The 19178-nt window shown below is 46.6% G+C and overlaps 1 non-coding gene across 1 annotated transcript; it reads left to right on the top strand.

Moving 5' to 3' along the window:
• The first annotated feature begins 6994 nt into the window (after window positions 1-6994).
• Trnas-aga lies at window positions 6995-7076 on the top strand. The gene has a single exon. It is a non-coding gene; the product is annotated as a tRNA-Ser (tRNA).
• The last annotated feature ends 12102 nt before the right edge of the window (window positions 7077-19178 follow it).

The raw sequence follows: 19178 nt of genomic DNA on the forward strand, positions 1-19178 counted from the left end.
CTAGTCGGGGCAGGTATCGGCTGCAGGAGTCCTGCTGGCTTCGTCGGAGGCCTCTTACGTCGTTGGCACTCATGGCACGACCTTGTGTACAGATGGACTGTTTTCGGGAGTCTCGGCCAGTAGTACTTGTCACGAATCCGGGCGAGCGTCCGGCTGTAGCCAAGGTGTCCAGCCGTCGGGTCGTCGTGGCATGCTTGAAAGATTTCTTCTCGCAGGCTGGCCGGAACAACCAGCAGCCAAGCAGGGTTGCTCGTTCCGAAGTTCTTCTTGAAGAGCACACCTCGCCGCAGAACGAAGCTTGACAAGTCTCGGGCCAAGACTCGCGGAACTGAACTTCCTTGGCCTTCGAGGTGTTCGATCACGGCGCGAAGTTCCGGGTCGTCTCGTTGAAGTGCTCCCATGTCGGCATCTGTCACTGCACCGAGGAAACGGGCGTCGTCGTCGTCGTCAGTGCTTTCGGGAGGAGATTCGACTGGGGCCCTAGACAAACAGTCGGCGTCGTTATGCTTGCGGCCAGACTTATGCACAATGGCCAAGTCGAATTCTTGCAGTCGCAGACTCCAGCGAGCGAGGCGTCCTGACGGGTCCTTGAGGTTGGCGAGCCAACAGAGAGCGTGGTGGTCCGTGACAACGCGAAACGGGATCCCGTACAGGTACGGGCGGAACTTGGTTAACGCCCAGATGACAGCGAGACATTCCTTGTCGGTCGTCGAGTAATTTTTCTCTGCCTTAGACAGTGCCCGGCTTGCGTAAGCGATCACCCTCTCTGCTCCGTCTTGTCTTTGGACGAGTACCGCGCCGAGTCCGGCGTTGCTGGCGTCCGTGTGAACTTCCGTTTCCGCGCGCAGGGTCACGGGCTTGTAGAAAGTTCTTGTTCATTCTTGCTGCGGACATAACTATCGTTCATCCTTGTTTTTGTTGTTCTAGAAAGTGCTTGTTCATTCCGAGGATAATGTCCCTCGAACAGTCTTGCAGAACGACAAACTCGACAGGGCACGTCTCACCGTGGATCTCGACGCGAGCAGTGCATCTCCCGACCGGTGTGATGAGGTGCCCTCCGGCGGTTCGTATCTGAGGTCCATCCCACGGCGTCGTGACTTTCCGAAGGCGGCGGGAGAGCCTCCCACTCAAGACTGAGTAGTCTGCTCCAGTGTCCACGAGCGCTGATGCGTCGTGGCCGTCGATGACGACGTTTAGGTTATTGGACACCGTTGCAGGGGCGTGGTTTCGATCTCTGGTAGCGTTCGAGTGGGGGCCCTCCGACGTTCGTGGAGGATCTTGGCGTCGGTCGTCTTCGGCAACTCCACCTCCAGGGGTTGCCGCGCCTAGTTTCCCCGGCGAGGAGCGAGGGGCGACAGGCTTTCACGTCGGGGTCGGTGCATCGGCGAAGCTGGACGTCGTGGCGACGGCGACCGGAACTCTCGGCGGGACGTAGGCTCGGGGGACTGAGGTCGTCGCAGGTACTCGTCGATCTCCCGAGGGCGTTCACCATAACGGGGTCGCGGGTCGTTCGGGTGGAACCCGCGAAGCCCGAGTCGTCGGTATGGGCATCGGCGGTAGGTGTGGTCCGCTTCCCCGCAATGGAAGCACAGAGGGCGTCGGTCGGGCGTTCGCCACACGTCGGTCTTGCGGGGTGCGCGAGGCTCCGGGCAGGCGTACTGGACCTGGTCGTCGTGGTGTCGGTCGTGCTGCGGCGCAGGAGACTGACGTCGGGGCGGCGCGACATAGGTGCGACGAGGAGGAGGCGGTGGCCGTCGAGCCACTGCGGCGTAAGTCAACGTGGGCTCCTCGGGGGCTGCCACGACGACGGGAGCCTCTTTCTGGAAGGTTCTCTGGACTTCTTCCCGCACAACCTCGGCGATGGAGAGTGAGGCCGGGCGTACTGCAGCGGGCAGGAGCTTCTTGAGTTCCTCCTGGACGACTTCACGGATAATTTCACGGATGCCGGGGAGGGTGGTGCCAAGGTCGGATCCGGATGTCGCCAGAGTGGTTACGCCGGGGTGTCGCTGGTAGTGTCTGGCGCGTGCTTGTAGGGCCCGTTCCATATTCGTCGCCTCCGTGACGAACCCGTCGACGGTTGTCGGGGGATTGCGAATGAGGCCGCCGAATATCTCACTTTTCACACCCCTCATCAAGTGGTGCAGCTTCTTCTCCTCGGTAGCCTGAGGATCGGCGCGGGCGCTCAGGCGGAGAACATCCTCAACGAAGCTGGTGACGCTCTCATGTAGACCTTGGGTCCTTGTTCGCAGGAGATCTTCGGCCCTCTCACATCGGTGTTGGCAGGCAAACGTCTTCTTTAATTCTTGCTTCCACACCTCCCATGACGTCAAAGAAGCCTCGTGGTTTTCCAACCAGTGCCTCGCAGTTCCTTCCATCGAAAAGTAAAGGTTCTGCAAGCAGTGCTCGGCTGACCACCCGTTATGGCGGGCCACCCGTTCATAGTGTTGCAGCCAGTCCTCGATGTCCTCGTCTGCGTCTCCGTGGAACGGCGTCGGAGTTTTGGGTGCGACGGGCAGGTATACGACGGCAGGAGCAGCCGGGGCCTGCGCCTGGTCGGCCATCGTCGTCTTCTTCGGCTTGGGCTTGTCCAGTAGCAAACCGTATTCAGGATCCTCTCCCTTGATGCGCCGGCTGGTCCGAGTTTCGGGTTCCGCGGGGAGTGGTCTTCGCACTGGGCTTGGTACCGGACTTGCACTGCGGGATCTTGGAGGGGAACGCTGTACAGGCATGCGGTACCCCGCACCTCCACCAAAATGTCACGGGCGGTGACTAATAAACAAGAAATAAACAGGAATAAATAAACGTTTAATGTGGCGAACTTGTGCCAAAAATAAAAGGGTACAAAAGAAAGATAACAACAGAGCGTCGCGGGCGTCGAAGGCGGCGAAGCAGCACGATCAAACGCTGAGGCGAGACTGACTCGACAAGGTCGCGGGCGGCCTCTTATCTAGAGTGAGTCACTATCTCGAAGATTCGGCGGAGAAGGTTCGAGCGTAGCGCGTTCGGGGCGAGAATGAACAAGCACTTTCTAGAACAACAAAAACAAGGATGAACGATAGTTATGTCCGCAGCAAGAATGAACAAGAACTTTCTACAAGCCCGTGACCCTGCGCGCGGCAATATATCCATTTGAATCGTACATAATGTTGTAACGATGATCAGATTTTTTATTTTTGTTTTTCTCACGCCTTTTGTACGCGTAATATGAACTTATTCTCTAAATGCCCATAAGACCATTTCGAGTCTTCAACGATTTTTCAATTGTAAGAAAAGATATAAAAGGGAACAAAAAGATCGCTTACAATATTTGTCCAACGTCAATCTATTTCTGGGTGATTCCTAATTCACCTGTCTAGTTTTCGCGCGTAAAGCGCATTTTATTAGCGGCGACGATGGTTAAGTGCCGCAAAATAATTAAATTTGGCGGAGACCAAATATTCACACCATTCCGCATAAACAAGGTATAAACAATGTATCGCGCGAGATATAGTTCTCGCAAGACGATCGCGAAACCAGTTGCTTCCAAAATTAACATGAACATTGGAGCCCACAGAAACTCACGATGTTTGCAGTATATAATTAGGCTGATCTAAACTGCGTCGCAATAAAAAACGAAGAACTTGCCAAAAAACAAGAAAAGCAGCTTAATATCAACAAAATTTCAACCTGCATATTTTATATAAGCGACGAGGTACTTGGAGATATATTAATGATACATGGCGATTTTGTTTTCTTCAGAATATAAGAAAAAGGGAGAGCTTACATTAGGATATTCTTAGCCCCGGGTCTAATTCGGGGGTCATGGGGCCATAAGAAAAACTGTTTAATGAGTTGGCTAATTACCGAAAGTAAGTGGTAAGGCACTTTTTCAAGTCGTCATTTTTAGGGGCATAACGTAGCTCAACCTTATTATAGCCTAGGTTTGAGATGAAATTAAAGTTGAAAAATTGGAAGTGGGCGCTACGAAGCGAGAGATATCTACTAAGCGGCAAAGGGCACCGTTGATTCCGCCCTTCGCCCTTTCCGCGTCCAACATATCCGTGAGGCAAGCTACGTTAGCTATGCGACGGGAGTGCAGAACGCTTACCTCTAGCGGCAAGAGAGGGCCAGAGATGCCTCGGGGAAAGTTTCATTGAAATCCGTCGATTGCCTTACTTGTGTAGCTTTTATTTTTTTATTTTTTTGTTTCTACTGAATATCGCTCGCAAACGCCCCAAGGATACTGCTGCTGTGCAAACGACGGCTGCCGCATCTCTCAATACGTTTCTAATAAGAAAGTGATAGACAGGATCCTTAGCCCATAGGACGCAGCTGACCATGCGAAACGCAAGTTTTCCGGTGTCCGGCACGCTATTGAAGGCAATGAATGTCTCACTTAAGTGCACATCGAAAGAAACAGGATACCGCGTATAAAATACTCAATTACTGGGTAAAGTTCATTGCCTTCCGGACAGCCAATCCTCCATACACAGAAAAAGAGTGACCAAATTGTGCTTCCATATCGGTAGGTTTAGTTCCGCAAAAATAAAAGAGATAACCCGCTCCTTGTAAGACACTGTACGCGTGCACACATTATATATACTTCCTGTGTTCCTCATAGCTGGCGTTTTGAATAAAAAAACACGCGCAAATTTTGCCATAAAAACACTCGTTGCTATGGCAATAACTTGACGCGCGATTTTCTTCCTTTCGCGCTACACGACGGCGCCTCCACTTCTATGGAGCGTACTTAAGATTATATTTGTTATTACCCAGACGAGGTTTCCTTCTTCACTCGTTTTACGCTTTTGTTCTTTCCTGTTTCTGCCCGGTATCCGTCAGCACGCTCCGCCCTCCATTTATCTTTCGCTTGCCTGTGTGCTTGCGGAATAATAATAAAAAAAAACAAAAAAAAAAATACAGCGGAGCAAAGTGGCGCTGTTGATTACCTTTCCCGACAAAGAGAAGCAGGTCCGTCGAAGATTGCCGAATCAAATTTCCGGAAGCGAAATCAACGTGGGGACAAAATATTACAATAAATTGACAGAAACGAACAAACACGGTACAAGAAATATATTGCCAATGCTTTTTTGTTCTTCTATTGTCGTACTTTGTACAGAAGGTAGTGCGTAAAATGAAACTCCGGGAAAAAATAAGAAAAAAGAAACGCGCGCAAAGTGGAACCACAAGAAAACAAAATGTTTGGGAAGATGTTTCTCCGCAATCAACGCTCCTCTCTAAGATAAAAGCGAACTCCTCTCTAATATAAAAGCGAACTTCTCGCAACGGCCTTCTGCGGTGGTGTGCTCAAAATCCGCGAGATGGCGACTACGTCGTTGGAAATTACTAATGACTGTCCATGTCTCCCTTTACTACCTGCAGCAAGCACAGTCCAAAGTCCGCAAACTTGAGATTCTACCGAATGCATCAGATAACAAAAACAGGTGACCTGAGTCGTGGGGCTACGCGAACTATACACTTTAAAAGTTGACATTTGAGGCAGTGCCGACCGACGAGGATTCGTTTTCCTGAATTGATCATTATAACGAGATATGAAGGATTTTGTGAATGACGTGCAAACGATGATTCATCTACGATGCAACCTTCTTCGCGAATACATAACGCATGTCAAAGCGTGTCGTGCACGCAAGTTTATTTACGTCGAACTACGCATCATGTTCGCACTATGTAAGCTTTTTTCAATCCATATTTGCCCCTGCGGACCACACACCATGGGGGAGTTTAGAATATGGGGTAATTTCCTGTCCTAAAATAAAGAGCGTCCAGCTGACCCTCCGAAGTTGGTTGAAGTTCGTTAAATCGTCTTTCTCGGTTCTTAAAACATCTTAGTTCTTTCTGTCGTAAAACTACTCAAGGCTGAAAAAAACAAACAAAGAGAAACTCTTCGGAAGTTGAAGGGAAAATTCGCTTTCTTCCCCGACTTTCGAAGCTTAATTCTTATACGCACTCTCGTGGAATCTTACAACCTGATCAAGTTGCACCGGTTCGCCTGCGCTTTTACCGTATTTTCTGGTTCCTTGTTTCCTCGCGTTTTACGTTTATGATTGATTTCGAGGTCTCTCCTTTGTTTTGATTTTGGAATGTACTTAAAGATATGTGGGATCAGAAAATGAAAGACGTTCAGAGAACTTTGAAGAACAAAAACAATATTTAATAGCACATATGTGTAAAAAAAGAGTTAGTCCTTCTTTGATTGTGTGAAACCCCCAGTCTCGAACAAAGAAACACTCTTTCCAAAAGGTTTGTGCCATTAAAGTTGCTATTCACATATCTCTGAATGGCCTTTATTTTTTTTTTCTTTAAAGTTTTTTACGAGCAACTCCAACCAGGCGTCGCGTTAGTTTCGTAACAGTCAGCTTTTAAGATTGGTAAAATACGCGCGCTAAGCGGAACTTCTTTTACGATACCGAGTGGCAGGAAATGAGAATATTCGCTGTTCGGGAAATTACGCGCGAAGCGACGTCCGAAAATACCACCGATCCTTCGGAAATTTTTGCCCCAGTCGAAGGTTTTACGGCGAGTTTATCTCTCGCATTTCGTTGCAGACGCACAGGTGCTTCCGTCTGACCCGCCCGCAATTGTCTTCCTTTCGAGATATCCGGTCGAGAGAAAACTTGATGCTCCCGGGTCTTCGATGCCTGCCATTCCGTTTGAGCGCGGATTACATATAACCCTGGAAGTGCTGTGTCTGGGGTGCGAAACAAGTGAAAATGTGCTACTTCTGCGCCGTCCCTTGTGTAGTTGTAGAAGGTTCTTGAGCCTTTCGGTTGGTCTACATGGGCAGATCTATACCGCTTTAAATAAAAAATGACCGCATCTCCACGTGGTGAATTATGTTGATTGGGGCGAAGCTCTGGTGGTGCTGATGATTTGGTTCATAGGTAGTGCTGATGGTGCTGATTTTTTTTTATTGCTCGTTTCATGCAACGTTTCATCCGTGACATCCCCAGCTCTTGAGTTACTACCACATCTCAGAGCCCCCTATACTCGTCCCGCAGTCGTGGCCGAGTGGTTAAGGCGATGGACTAGAAATCCATTGGGGTCTCCCCGCACAGGTTCGAATCCTGTCGACTGCGCAAACATTTTTTTTTCTTTTTTTTAAGAAGACAGATGGGATGGCAATCGATGTGAGCACGGATGGCGGATAGACAAGGCTAGACCCTATGGAGCTTCGCCCCTAATAAAAGATATCAATTCCTCATGCTACGGCCCTCAAAATGAAAACGTCTGTGCGACCAGGTCGTGCAATGCAATGGTATGTGTGTGTATGTGTGTGTGTGTACACTAAACTTTTCTAAGTCGGAAGTAACATGCAAAATCATGCTTGTAGTACAAAGTTTCATGAAGATAAACCATTTGTCTAAAAGTGAAAAAAAGGTTGTAGTGTTTGTTGTTAAAAAGTCAAAAATAAAAAAAAAGTCCTGACTGTGCTCGAGTTCCGTGGTCTGTCTAATAAATTTCCTCAGTCCCTGCGACATTTGTTCTTTTTAAGTTGGACACGAAAAAAGGCTCTTTTCTGTTGGTCTAGAGTCTAGACAATAATTGTAGTTTTTCTTTGTAAACTTTGACTGAGACAATATTTTTTTTTAACTTATCGTAGACAGCGACAAGCAAAATGATCCACAGTGTCTTGCGTGGTAAATCATAGTGTCGTAAAATGTAGAATTGACTTTTGCTACGTATTTAAACTCTTATGGTCCATTTGACCCACAACGTTTTCTACACTATAACCATCACCATCGTCCGGTATGTGAGCAGTTTCAATTAAAAGACTGAATAACCGGATGACGATTCAAGAATCACGTCTAGCTTTGTTTTGCTTACAAAACTCAGTTCTTTGTTAGCGCTGCGTTTCGTAGCTGCTTTATTTTTTTATTCTTCCTTATATCGTATTGTAGACTAAAAATCTGCTAAGAAAGCCTCAACGATTGAGGCAGTTTCGAGTTGATCACCGTTTCCCGTCTTGCACCGTCATCTCCGTGAAATCTCTGAACTCGGCAGCTTGCTTTTCACATCATCACCGCCAAACACTGCCCTGCTTGTTAATGTATCAGTTTTCCCTCGTTGTAAGCTTTAAAGAAGAGCAAGTTTCGCTTCCTAAAAACGAGTCGCTGCGAGCGCGGGCCCAGAAGCTTAAGCCCCGTCCTACGTTCTTCGAAGAAAATAGGCGAAAAGCGAGAAGCGAGGAAAAAGGCGACGGCGATGTAATCTTCCCTCGAGGCTTGAGCGAGTCAGCCAGCCGAGCCATCCGAGTTTCGCCGGTAATCAAGACCGGATTCCGTCGGAGCACGGACTCGACGATGGGGCTCCGAGATGTGCTCCGCCATGAAGCGGGGAAGCGCCAAGAGGGCTACACGTCGAGTCTACCTTTCTTAGAGCCCGTAACGAAATCGGTCCGAATCATTGTTTTTCATTTAGTCAGTTCGATTAGTGAGATGTCGCATCGTGCTCCAATGGCCGTGCGCGCTGGGTGGCAAGAAGGGCAGGCTCCTTCTCACTCAGATTGCATGTCCTATGTATGGAGCACAACATGTTGCTTACACCATACGCTGCTCGCAACATGTGCGCTCTACGCTGTGTGTTCCGTTTCTCTTCAAGATTTATTTTTGAGGGTCTTGAGAGTGTGCGAAAGGGGCGGTGTGTTATGAGCTTTGCCGTGCCCTCGAGGCGCTTGGCGTGGACCTATTACGTAGGAAACGACGGCAGGGCCGTAACCAGAGGGGGGGGTTAGGAGGTTCTGACCCCCCCCCCCCCCCCCCCCCCGAAATTTTTTTCTGCGTACGGCCCTGGTCGGTGCACTGGCAGCCAGCCGATTTTAATCTTCACCTCTGCGCACGCGCAGTGGCGCCGGTCGGCTACCGGGTACCAAACCGGGACCGGTTCTTTGGTTTGCTGTAACTCTCCATTATATGCCACCGATGCACATGATTCATAGGCGAAAACAAGACAATAGACACTTTCAAAATAGCCGCCGTTGTCCCCGAACCCCCCCCCCCCCCCCCCCGAAATTTTTTCTGGGTACGGCCCTGAACGACGGCGACGTCACCTCTCGTATCTGCTTCCAAACAGGAACTTAACTGGACACTTTAAACAAAATGGCACATTAATGCAAAAAAGAAATACGTTTTATTTCATTGTTTTTGCCGCTTAAAATTCTCAATATAAGGGGCTCGACGGAACCGTCGTTTCATTCTGCCGGTTGTAAGTGGAGAAACGTTTAAAAAAACATCGGCACAATAATCTTTTTTGATATTAAAGGATTTGTTTCGTGAAACAAGGAGAAAATAAGCGAAGCTATTTTTCTCGTCTCCTGCTTGCACTCTTTTTTTTTTCTTTTTTTTTGGTGAGGCGAGAAGCAAAAAGACGCAACAAAAACGAGTAAAAAAACGATAACCGCAGCGAGTTTGTGCTGCATTTCACTATCTCTGTTTGTGGCCAGCCTTGCCCTTTCGGAGACTGTCTGATTTGACTTGCACGGTCGGGACTCGGCGATATCTCGCTCGGGGAGGCGTAGTACTCGCAACGTTTCACTAACCTGCACCCCTCGTTTGTTAGCGGGCTATAGTGTCATGTCTAACTGAACGAGGCCGGAGACTGAGGTACCTCGGGGATGTTTACGTATCGTCGTACAAAAAAAAAACAAAAAAAACGTGCGTTACTTTCAAAAAAAAAAAACTGTGTGGAACCTGCGGTTGTTTCAGCCGATATAGCACTTTATAGCACCGACCTCAGGTTTGAAAGGTTCCTGTCTAGAATTATCATACCCGTGCCCTGGTTATAAAATAGAAGCTGCGATGGAGCATCTCTCGTCGCATATACCTTTATGGGCGCCTGTATTTACTGTTTGACCCGCCAGCAATACGCAGAGATGCAGGTAAGCCTTCATCAACGCAGGTCTTGTTGCGTTGATTTTCCCATCACCTAAAATATATTTCTATAGAAGTTTTAGTTCAACTTCATTTTGTGGGATAACGACCCATGACAAGTGACAGTCAACTTAAAAAAAAAAAAAGAAACAGCAGCTATTGGTGCGAAGAGGTCTATTTATTTTGGAAGCTCCTGCAAGGCCGAAGATATTCGTTGCAGAACACTTTGCTCGGCGAGTGTCTAAAAGTTCAATCAACCATTCAATCACAGTGTGATTCCCGTTGTTGATTCAAAACGCAGTAGTCACTACCAACGTCTATTTTGGTAAAAACAACAAAAACCTTTGGACAGCAGTTGAAGTTCATGCTTTGACCGCTGGATGTTTTGCGCACGAGACTAAAAATCTCACGTATGTTATTCGCATGGTCTCTCCAAGTAAAATGGCCTTCAGGCATGGATGATTCTTCACTGGATATGTGCAACGAAAATGGAATGAAACCGACGCTCATCCGGTTATCGTAAACGCAAGGCCACAATGTTTGTACATATTCCCTGTAATTACTCAATACATATTGTCACAAATGGCAGGCGAGGAGGCAGGAGAAAACTGAATCAACTAAAAATTTATATGGGGGGAACTTTTGCCAGAAACGAAAGAGAAGTACAGACGTCCAGAAATCAGCAGCGAGCGTCGACGGCGGCGGCAGCAGCAAGCGTCGATGCGTCGGCGTTACAGCTGGCTAAAATACGGCGCTCGGCTCTTTATCTACCAAGCTCGTGATCTCGCACACTCGACCTAGAATGTTCGGAAAAGAGCTATGGCAAGACTGACTATACTTCGTTTCAGCTTCGGTCCGAGCGCGGCCGATGTTATGAGCCGAAGGGCCAATCAAACAGCGCAAAAAGCGAAACGTCATGACGTGCTCTCTGCAGTTGATAGCCTCCAGCCGGTATTCGCCGTGTCTCTGTGCGCGCTCCTCCGCCGGCCAGTCCTATCAAGAGCAGAGAGCACGCCATGACGCTGCGCTTTTTGCGGTGTTTGATTGGCCCTTCGGCTCATAACCTCGGCCGCGCTCGGACCGAAGCTGAAACGAAATATAGACAAGGTTCAGTCCGGCCTCCTTATCGTTTACGCTCGGGGTAAGAGTGCACGCGAATCTCCTAAATGGACGGAGGAGCGTATCTGCTCGATCATGCACGCGGCAATATTTTATCAAATACTATGTAAGCCAATACTGGCAACTCCCGCGGACCGCGGGCGAAAAATGATCGCAGCGCCCCTGGCGAGCTCGGAGTCTCCGCTAGCAGACGAATTCTCCACAACGCATTGGTTTTGCCTATCTCCGTGCCAGGTGATCAATGAAAAAAAAAATTGTCACGGATATTCGCTGCTTTAAATGTTAAAAAATAAGTGCCACCTGATGAGTCCAGGACATTTTCTTCGCGTGGAAAAGACGTTACAGCTCGTAGGGTGCAATTTTCGGGCTCTCTCGAAGAAAACACTCTTTCAGAACTTACGTAAGCCAGGCAAAACGCGAATGTACCTTCGCCTTGTTTCTTGAAGAAGGGGAAATGTAAAAAAGATTTAGAACATACCTACGTTTCAACTTTACTGTTCATATCGATCAATTCGTTTTGTTGTTGCAATTCAAATTTCTCATGAATGTATTTCTTAAAACCGTTTCGTCGAAAAGGTGGGCTGGCTAATCCCGATCGCCTCTCAAAAGGCAATTTCGAACCACGTACGTTACTGCAATGTCAGTATGCCCTGGAAGAACTCGATTGTGTACATGCAAATCTGACGCTACTACTGAAACTAATAGCAAAACTACACACACAAAAAAATCGTTGGACGGTTGTGCACCTCCTTCCATAAAGTCTACTTTCTTTTTATGTTTGAGGCGAGGCTACGCCGCCGCGGTCTTTCTTCCTCCTGCCTTTATGTTTTTTGTTTGCTTTTTTTCTTTCCTGTGTTTACTTGACTTTCGAACCATCGCGAATTTTGCTTTACCTTGTTTCGCTTAGTTCTTACTTTCTTTCCTTCGCTTCGCGTCGCTTACTACCACCGGTTCGTCTGCTACGCTATGCCCGGACATCTAAAAAGCCGTCTGCAACTTTCTTTTTTTTTTCTACCTTTTTTCACTGTCATCTGATCCGAAATATTCATATGTACTTTTTGATACTTAATAAATATATTAAAAAGCGTAAGCTCGTTATACATCTCTATTAGAATTTTATTTATAGGCACTTTGAACTACATTTCCGGTGCTGTAGATTTTTCAACCGATGAAGTGATGATCGTTGGTGACTTTAACGTGCCTGGCGTTGACTGGAATTCAAACACGATTAGTGCTGCATCAGGTGAGGCACGTGCTAGGGCCGAAGAAACAATGGAGTTTGTGAACTTCAATGGGCTTTATCAGTTTAATACTACAACAAACGGGGCTTGAAATACGCTCGACTTGTGCATGACTAACATATCAGCAATCAATTTCGAGGCTGCTGACTGTCCTCTTGTCTCTATCGATAAGTGGCATCCACCATTCACCCTTTCTATTTTACTTCCTGCTTGGACGTCGGCGAGTAATCAGTCTCTCGGGTATAACTACGCCCGTGGGGATTACCTTGGTCTTTAAAATCACTTCCGTAACGTAGACTGGAGCGTTATTTCACTCTGTTCCAATATACCGGGTGATTCAAGGGGACGGCAGGCTCTTTAAATCGACCGGAAAATTCGGTTTCTTAACCTATCGCGCTACGACTTTGTGCAGCGTTGCCCACAGATGGTGCATTTTTTTTTTTTTTTTTGTAAAATTTGCAAAGAGCGAACTTACCTGAGGAAAAAGTAAAGAAAGAAAAAGGCTTAGCTCCTATGGAAACGCAGCGACGCCACCGGTCTTCAAACAACACGGCGCCGTTTCGCACGGGAGACAAGAGATGGCGCAAGCGGTCGCGGCGCCAACTGCCGCCAACGAACGAGCAGACGACGCCGAGAGCCGGCGTATTTAGCAGACAAGGAGCTGCAGATCCTTGTTGTTACCGCCCCTGTTTTTGTTTCTGCGACTGTCGCCACCTGCGGAACGCGCGCCGCTTTTGAGTCGAAAAGATTAGAGAGTTTTAGTAGATCGTTTTGGCTCTCCCGCTACGCTATACGCTAAAGCGACGACGCTACTGCGCATGCGCGCTGCTAGCGGAAACATTGCGGAGCTGCGGAGGCTAGCGGAGGCGCGCTAGCGGGCCAAAATAGCGAGGGGCGTAGCGTGGCGTGCTAGCGTGGCTCTCGCGAGAACGAGTCTTGGCGAGATAAGGGAGACCCAGCGAGGGACGCTGTTCAAGATGGCCGCCACGCCGCGTCTACTCGGTCTGTGCGTTTCGCGATCGTGGTTCTAAGTGGTGGATTATACCTTGCTGCTGCGAGAATTTCCCGCGACAAAGCCGTTCCACGACTGCAACAGGTAGCGATTCATGGCGGATATACAAACGCGGCCACGGAAAGGAGAAAAAAAAAATCTTCGCAGTTTTTGGTGCTGTGAGCGAAAGGTGCAGCCCCCTGCTCGGCCGCTTCGTCGAGAAGACAAAACCCGGCTAAGGAAGCGGAGCGAGCAGGCGGATATGAGGGATTTCTGTGGCGTTTCATTTTCGGTGAACAACGACGCAACAGATGAGCTACAGTGGTTGTCCTTTATTTTTGAAGATTTTTCTCGGTGGCTTTGGCTCTTGACTCATATCGGATTGGCTTGGACAGCTTGGCCGACAGTTGTATTCAATTACAAACATAATAATCACCTACTTACAAAAGAATCAATGATTAGCACGTTATTCAATAAAAAACAATATTTTATTAAGATAACGACGTTAATAAAAACAATTGCGAAGGATTGCTTTACAAATCTGTTTTACGCGAGCCCTAGTGTCCGAAAGAGCCGCTAGTGGCGTTGCGTTAGCTCTCGTAACGTTGTAATCCGTAGCGGGTTGCGAACGTTCTACTAAAACTTAAAATGGTATTTCCGCTACGCTACATATAGCGGAGGTCGTAGCGGCTAGCGGATAGCACAGCGGGAGTGACTGAACGATCTACTAAAACACTCTATTGTCTGCTAAAGACGCTGGCTCTCGGCGCCGTACGCTCGTTCGCTGGCGGTGTTCGTTGCGCCATCTCTTGTCTCCCGTGCGAAACGGCGCCGTGTTGTTTGCAGACCGGTGGCGTCGCTGCGTTTCCATAGGAGCTAAGCCTTTTTCTTTCTTTACTTTTTCCTCAGGTAAGTTCGCTCTTTGCAAATTTTACAAAAAAATGCACCGTCTGTGGGCAACGCTGCACAAAGTGGTAGCGCGATAGGTTAAGAAACCGAATTGTCCGGTCGATTTAAAGAGCCTGCCGTCTCCTTGATTCATCCGGTAGATAGCGCAGTTCAAGGTCTAACAGACGTCGTAACTGCAGCCATGACTAATTTCCTTCCCCGCAGAAGTGGTTGAACTAGCAACGATCCTTTTTGGTTCTCCAGAGAGCTACGTGATAAATTGCCTAAAAATGCGAGGTATCATAAAAAGTAGAACACCGGCATAAAGAAATGGCAGTGTCTGTTTAAAGAGTATCGTTCAGCGGCCAAAACGCTGATACGGCGTGATCGGGAGAACTGGCGAAATTCAGTTGAACGCAATTTAAAACGCGATCCCAATGCTCTGTGGAATTACGCAAGGTACATGAGGACATCTAGTCGATCAAAAACTATTGCATTGCAAGACGACTCTGGATATACATCTGAGCCGTCCGATGTCTGTGATCGTTTTGCTACGTTCTTCTCTTCCGTCGGTAACTTGATTAATCCGTGCACTGTTATGACCGATGCTCCTCTTGAATCTACCCGCAGCTTGGCACTTCCGAATCTTACGCTTGAAGATGTGCTTTCCGCAATAAATGAGCTCGCTTCAAAAAAGTCATGCGGTGAGGACGGAATTCCTGCTTTCATCGTGAAGGGATGCAGGGATATATTGCCCCTGTGTTGCTACATGTTTTTAACATGTCCTTAGAGGTCAATGTATTTTCTCAAGGACGGAAGAATGCAGTGGTTGTTCCGATACATAAATGTGGTCGCACTGACTGCGTTAATAACTATAGGCCAATTTCTTTTTTTGGCTCCTTTTCTAAGGTATTTGAAAAGGCAACGTATAAGGATATTTATTTTCATTCTAAATCGTCTCTTTGTCTCAGCCAACATGGTTTTCGTCAAGGGCGTTCAGTGGAAACGAACCTTGTATCATTTTTGGAACACACTGTACCTAAGGTCACGTCCCGTGGGCAAGTTGATGCTATTTATTTCGATTGCTCTAAAGTTTTTGATCTTGTAGATCATAAGTTGTTACTCGCCAAATGTTCAGCGTTGGGCATGACTAGCTCGTTTTCCAGTTGGTTGTTATCTTGGCGCAAGACCTAACGAAGTGCTGCATGAAGGGTGTTTTTCTGCCTCATATGTTTTAAATACTGGAGTGCATCAAGGGTCCAACCTGGGGCTGTTGTTATTCAACATTTTGTGAATGATTTGGTAGAGAGTGTGTAGCATTCAAAGGTGCTGCAGTATGCAGACGATGTTAAGATTTATCGCGAAATTCATTCAACTACTGACTGTCTAAAGATGCAAGACGATGTTCAGGCAGTTCTAAACTGGTGGTTTAAAAAGAATCTAGTACTTAACCCCAGTAAGACCAAGGTTGTTTCCTTTACCCGTAAGACAATTAAGCTGCAGTGAGTACTCGTATACCATGTTAGGTTCAGCTATCGCGAGGTCCGATACTATTCGTGACCTGGGAGTGCTCTTTGATTCCCGCCTTTCGTTTACTGAGCATGTTTCGAAAGTTGTGAATGATTCTTAATAATAATAATAGTAATGATAATAATAATAATTTGTTTATTTAATGCGGCCCAAAACAACCACGCGGGTCTTCACATTGGCGCACACAAAACAAAAAGAAGAAACACCGCACACGCACAGCTTAAGATGTACAAATTAGCATGACAAGAAATAGGTCGCACACTTCACACAAAATGTAATAGTTTCAACTTTTGACTAGACTTCCCAAGTTCCGGCGTAAAACTACGAGATCTGTGAAGATGTCCAAGCTAGACGATACGATTGTATTGAATGAAATTTGCATACGGGACAGTGGTGAGAGTTTAGACATGAATTTAGTACAAAAGACAGTAAAATTTCTGGTAACGCGACAAGGAACATGAAAATCTACAGAATTCAAAAGTTGGTTAGCATCAGTCCAACCATTTACCACCCTATGCAAAAAAATCAGATCACGCTCAAATCTTCTATTTGATAGAGACTTAAGTAAACCGCTCTTAAGAAGAAATTCATAATCATAATAAAAGCGACGCTGAAAGTGTATATCATATAAAATGCGTGTCATTGTTTTTTGCACTGATTCAATACTTAAAGACTGTGTACTTGTTAGAGAATTCCAAACAACACAGGCAAATTCAAGCCGTGAACGAACTAAAACACAAAATAAACGAATGATACAAACAGGGCGTCTGAACTTTTTAGTTATACGAGATATGATACTAAGAGTTTTCATCGCACGGCCAACAATAAAGGAAACATGAGCATTAAATGACAAGGCGCTATCAAGGCACACACCGACATCGTTCATCACAGTCACGCGTTCGATTGGAGTTCCTCCCAGAGAGTAGGTAAAATGCATAACAGTGCGTCGTCTGCTTAAAGAAAGAACCTTAGTTTTGGTAGGATTTAGGAGTAAATTATTCGCCAAAGACCTTATCAGGTGCTAGTCGTTATTTTCCTAATGACGCGGAATTTTTGTACTTACGCTTGCATGATTTATTTATTTCGCGCCCTTGTTTTGTCTAAACTTGAGTCCTGCTCAGTCGTATGGAACACCATTGGATCGACTCAATCATGTATTTTAGAAAAAAGTGCAGCATCGTCTAGTGCGTATTGTTTACGATCGATGGATTGGGAGGCGCATTTATTTTGAATATGAATACTTAATATGCATGACCTGGTACCCTTGCATAAGAGAAGATTAGCGCGAGACATGACTTTCTTGTATAAGATAGTGAACGCTACAATTGATGCACCTTTACTTTTAAGTGCGATTTCTTTCAGTGTTCCCCAAAAGCGGACCAGATTTTCATTGTTTTTCTACCCGCAGAAAGTTCGTGTCCAGTCCCCGATGACACGCCTTCAGCTACTTTATAATCGCGATAGGAGGGATTTAGAATTGTTTTCACCCCTTTTAAATTTTAGAAGAGCATTGTTGGCCGCTTGACAAACTTTTGTGCTCTGTTGTTCTCCATTGTTCTCCGTAGTTTTATTAATTTCCTTTTATCTTTTCTAAATCACGTTTTGCTTGTTTGTTGGTGTGTATCTGTTTTTTTATTGTTTGTAATATGTGCGCACTAATAAGGCCTCGAGCTGTTTGTGGCACATTAAACAGAATAAATAAATTTGAGTACGCGGTCACGTCTGCTATGGGTCATCGTTGGTTGATCAACCGGCCGCCTTCGGGAATACACCAGCGCGCACTTCGAGATGGCAGGCATGCCATGCCCTGCTTACCACTGCAAAAACAAGTTTTTGTGATGTGGTCAAAAATCCTTCTTCCGCTCCCAATTAAACTAGAAAAGCTATCCAAGTCTGGCTTGAAAATCACCACTGACGCCTCAACAGACAATTATTTCACCAAACAAGAGTTCAGCTGAAAACGCACTTTAGGCCGCTGATCGACACTCAAAGCAAAGGTGCGGTGTGCAAGGACTGCCTAGACATGTACGTCAACAAGTACTGGAATGTACTTTTGAACTGTTGCGCCAAGCGAGCAAACAAACAACCTGCCAAAGTCGCTGGGAAAAGAAATGCGAAAGCAAAAAACGTTCCCACACTGCTAGCACGAACCAGATTGCAGCGTGCGGTTCTTATTTATCGGGCAGTGTGAGCTGGGACTCCGTTCTTCCTTTCCTCTGTTTTGTTTTTAGTTCCTGCTAACGCCGAAATAGCAAATGAACAAACGCGTAAGGTGCAGCTAAAAAAAAAAGTGAAGCTCTTTTTTATATATAGTTTCGTCGTGTTGCTTTTGCTTTGTTTGTTGTTGACTCAACACCAACGGCGAGCACCACCTGCTAATTTTCACTGTTCCCGCCCGTTCGATCGTCGTTGAAGGAGGTCTTTGCTGGTTGATTTGTATTTTTGTATCGTCTGCTAACTTCTTCGTTTCATTCGCCATTGTTCGCGACTGTTCCGCATTTCTTTTTATTTTTCGACTGGGATGGGGACCCCATCTTTTCGGCAAAGTTCGGAAGGTGTTTGCACGACCTTTTTTTTTAGTTACTTTTTGTTTTTGTAATGCTGCAGAGGCTCGTGCGCTTGCTCTGGTAATTTTAACATGGGGTTTGCGCACGTTTTAATAATCACCTATTCGGGTAAGAAATTGTGACAACGCAGTTTGTAACGGATCAACAGTAACTTCTTACGAATTAGTTCGAGTAGCTAAACGCCTTTTTTCCGCTTCCCAGGTGCGCTTCAAACGCGTGTGATCCCCTGAGTGGCGTTTGAGACCTCTAAATAAACTGCTCTATTTCTGCTTATGCGGGCGTTGTTATTTCTTTTTCATTGCAGTTGCGATCAGTGGATTTCGCTTTGCAAGCGGACTGACCGTAATGCATTGTTTCAGCTGCTGGGGTGACGCCACAGGGCTCGGAAAGCTCGAGGACGCTGTAGAGCCTATACTTTTCCATTGCGTCGTCTGCTTCCGTAGACTCCGAGTCCGCTAGAGGCGCTACTGTCACGTTCGCCACCGCTCTCATAGGTTTTCGGAGGAGTTTCCAGTATTAGAGAGTTTTAGCAGATCGTTTTTTCGCCCCGATAACGATACCTCCTCTCCGTTCCTACGGCTTTCGGCATGTATCGTGTCGTTATCGGGACGAAAAAATGATCTACTAAAATTCTCTATTGGCGAAGCTATATCGTATATTATTTTATCGCCTACTTTACAATGCATAATGTTCCAATTCCAATCTCGACAGATCACTATCGAACTTGTTTAAGGATAAAATGAAAGAGATAATCGCGCGACTTGTTAGCGCAAGGTATGTAATTCAGGAGATGCTAAAACTGGAAATCACCTTGAGTGACATTGACCAGCACCTAAGCGGGAGATTCGCGAAATCATTACTAATTACAATGGTGAGTTTGATCTTCACCTTTGCTCTTTTTTTCTCTACGTGGATGCTTGGCATTTTTCTGCTATATGCTTTTGACAAAAAGTTTAGGCTCTGCTTTGATTCTGCG

This window comes from Ixodes scapularis, unplaced genomic scaffold, assembly GCF_016920785.2.
Source record: "Ixodes scapularis isolate PalLabHiFi unplaced genomic scaffold, ASM1692078v2 PGA_scaffold10__122_contigs__length_95168666, whole genome shotgun sequence".
Taxonomy (NCBI): domain Eukaryota; kingdom Metazoa; phylum Arthropoda; class Arachnida; order Ixodida; family Ixodidae; genus Ixodes; species Ixodes scapularis.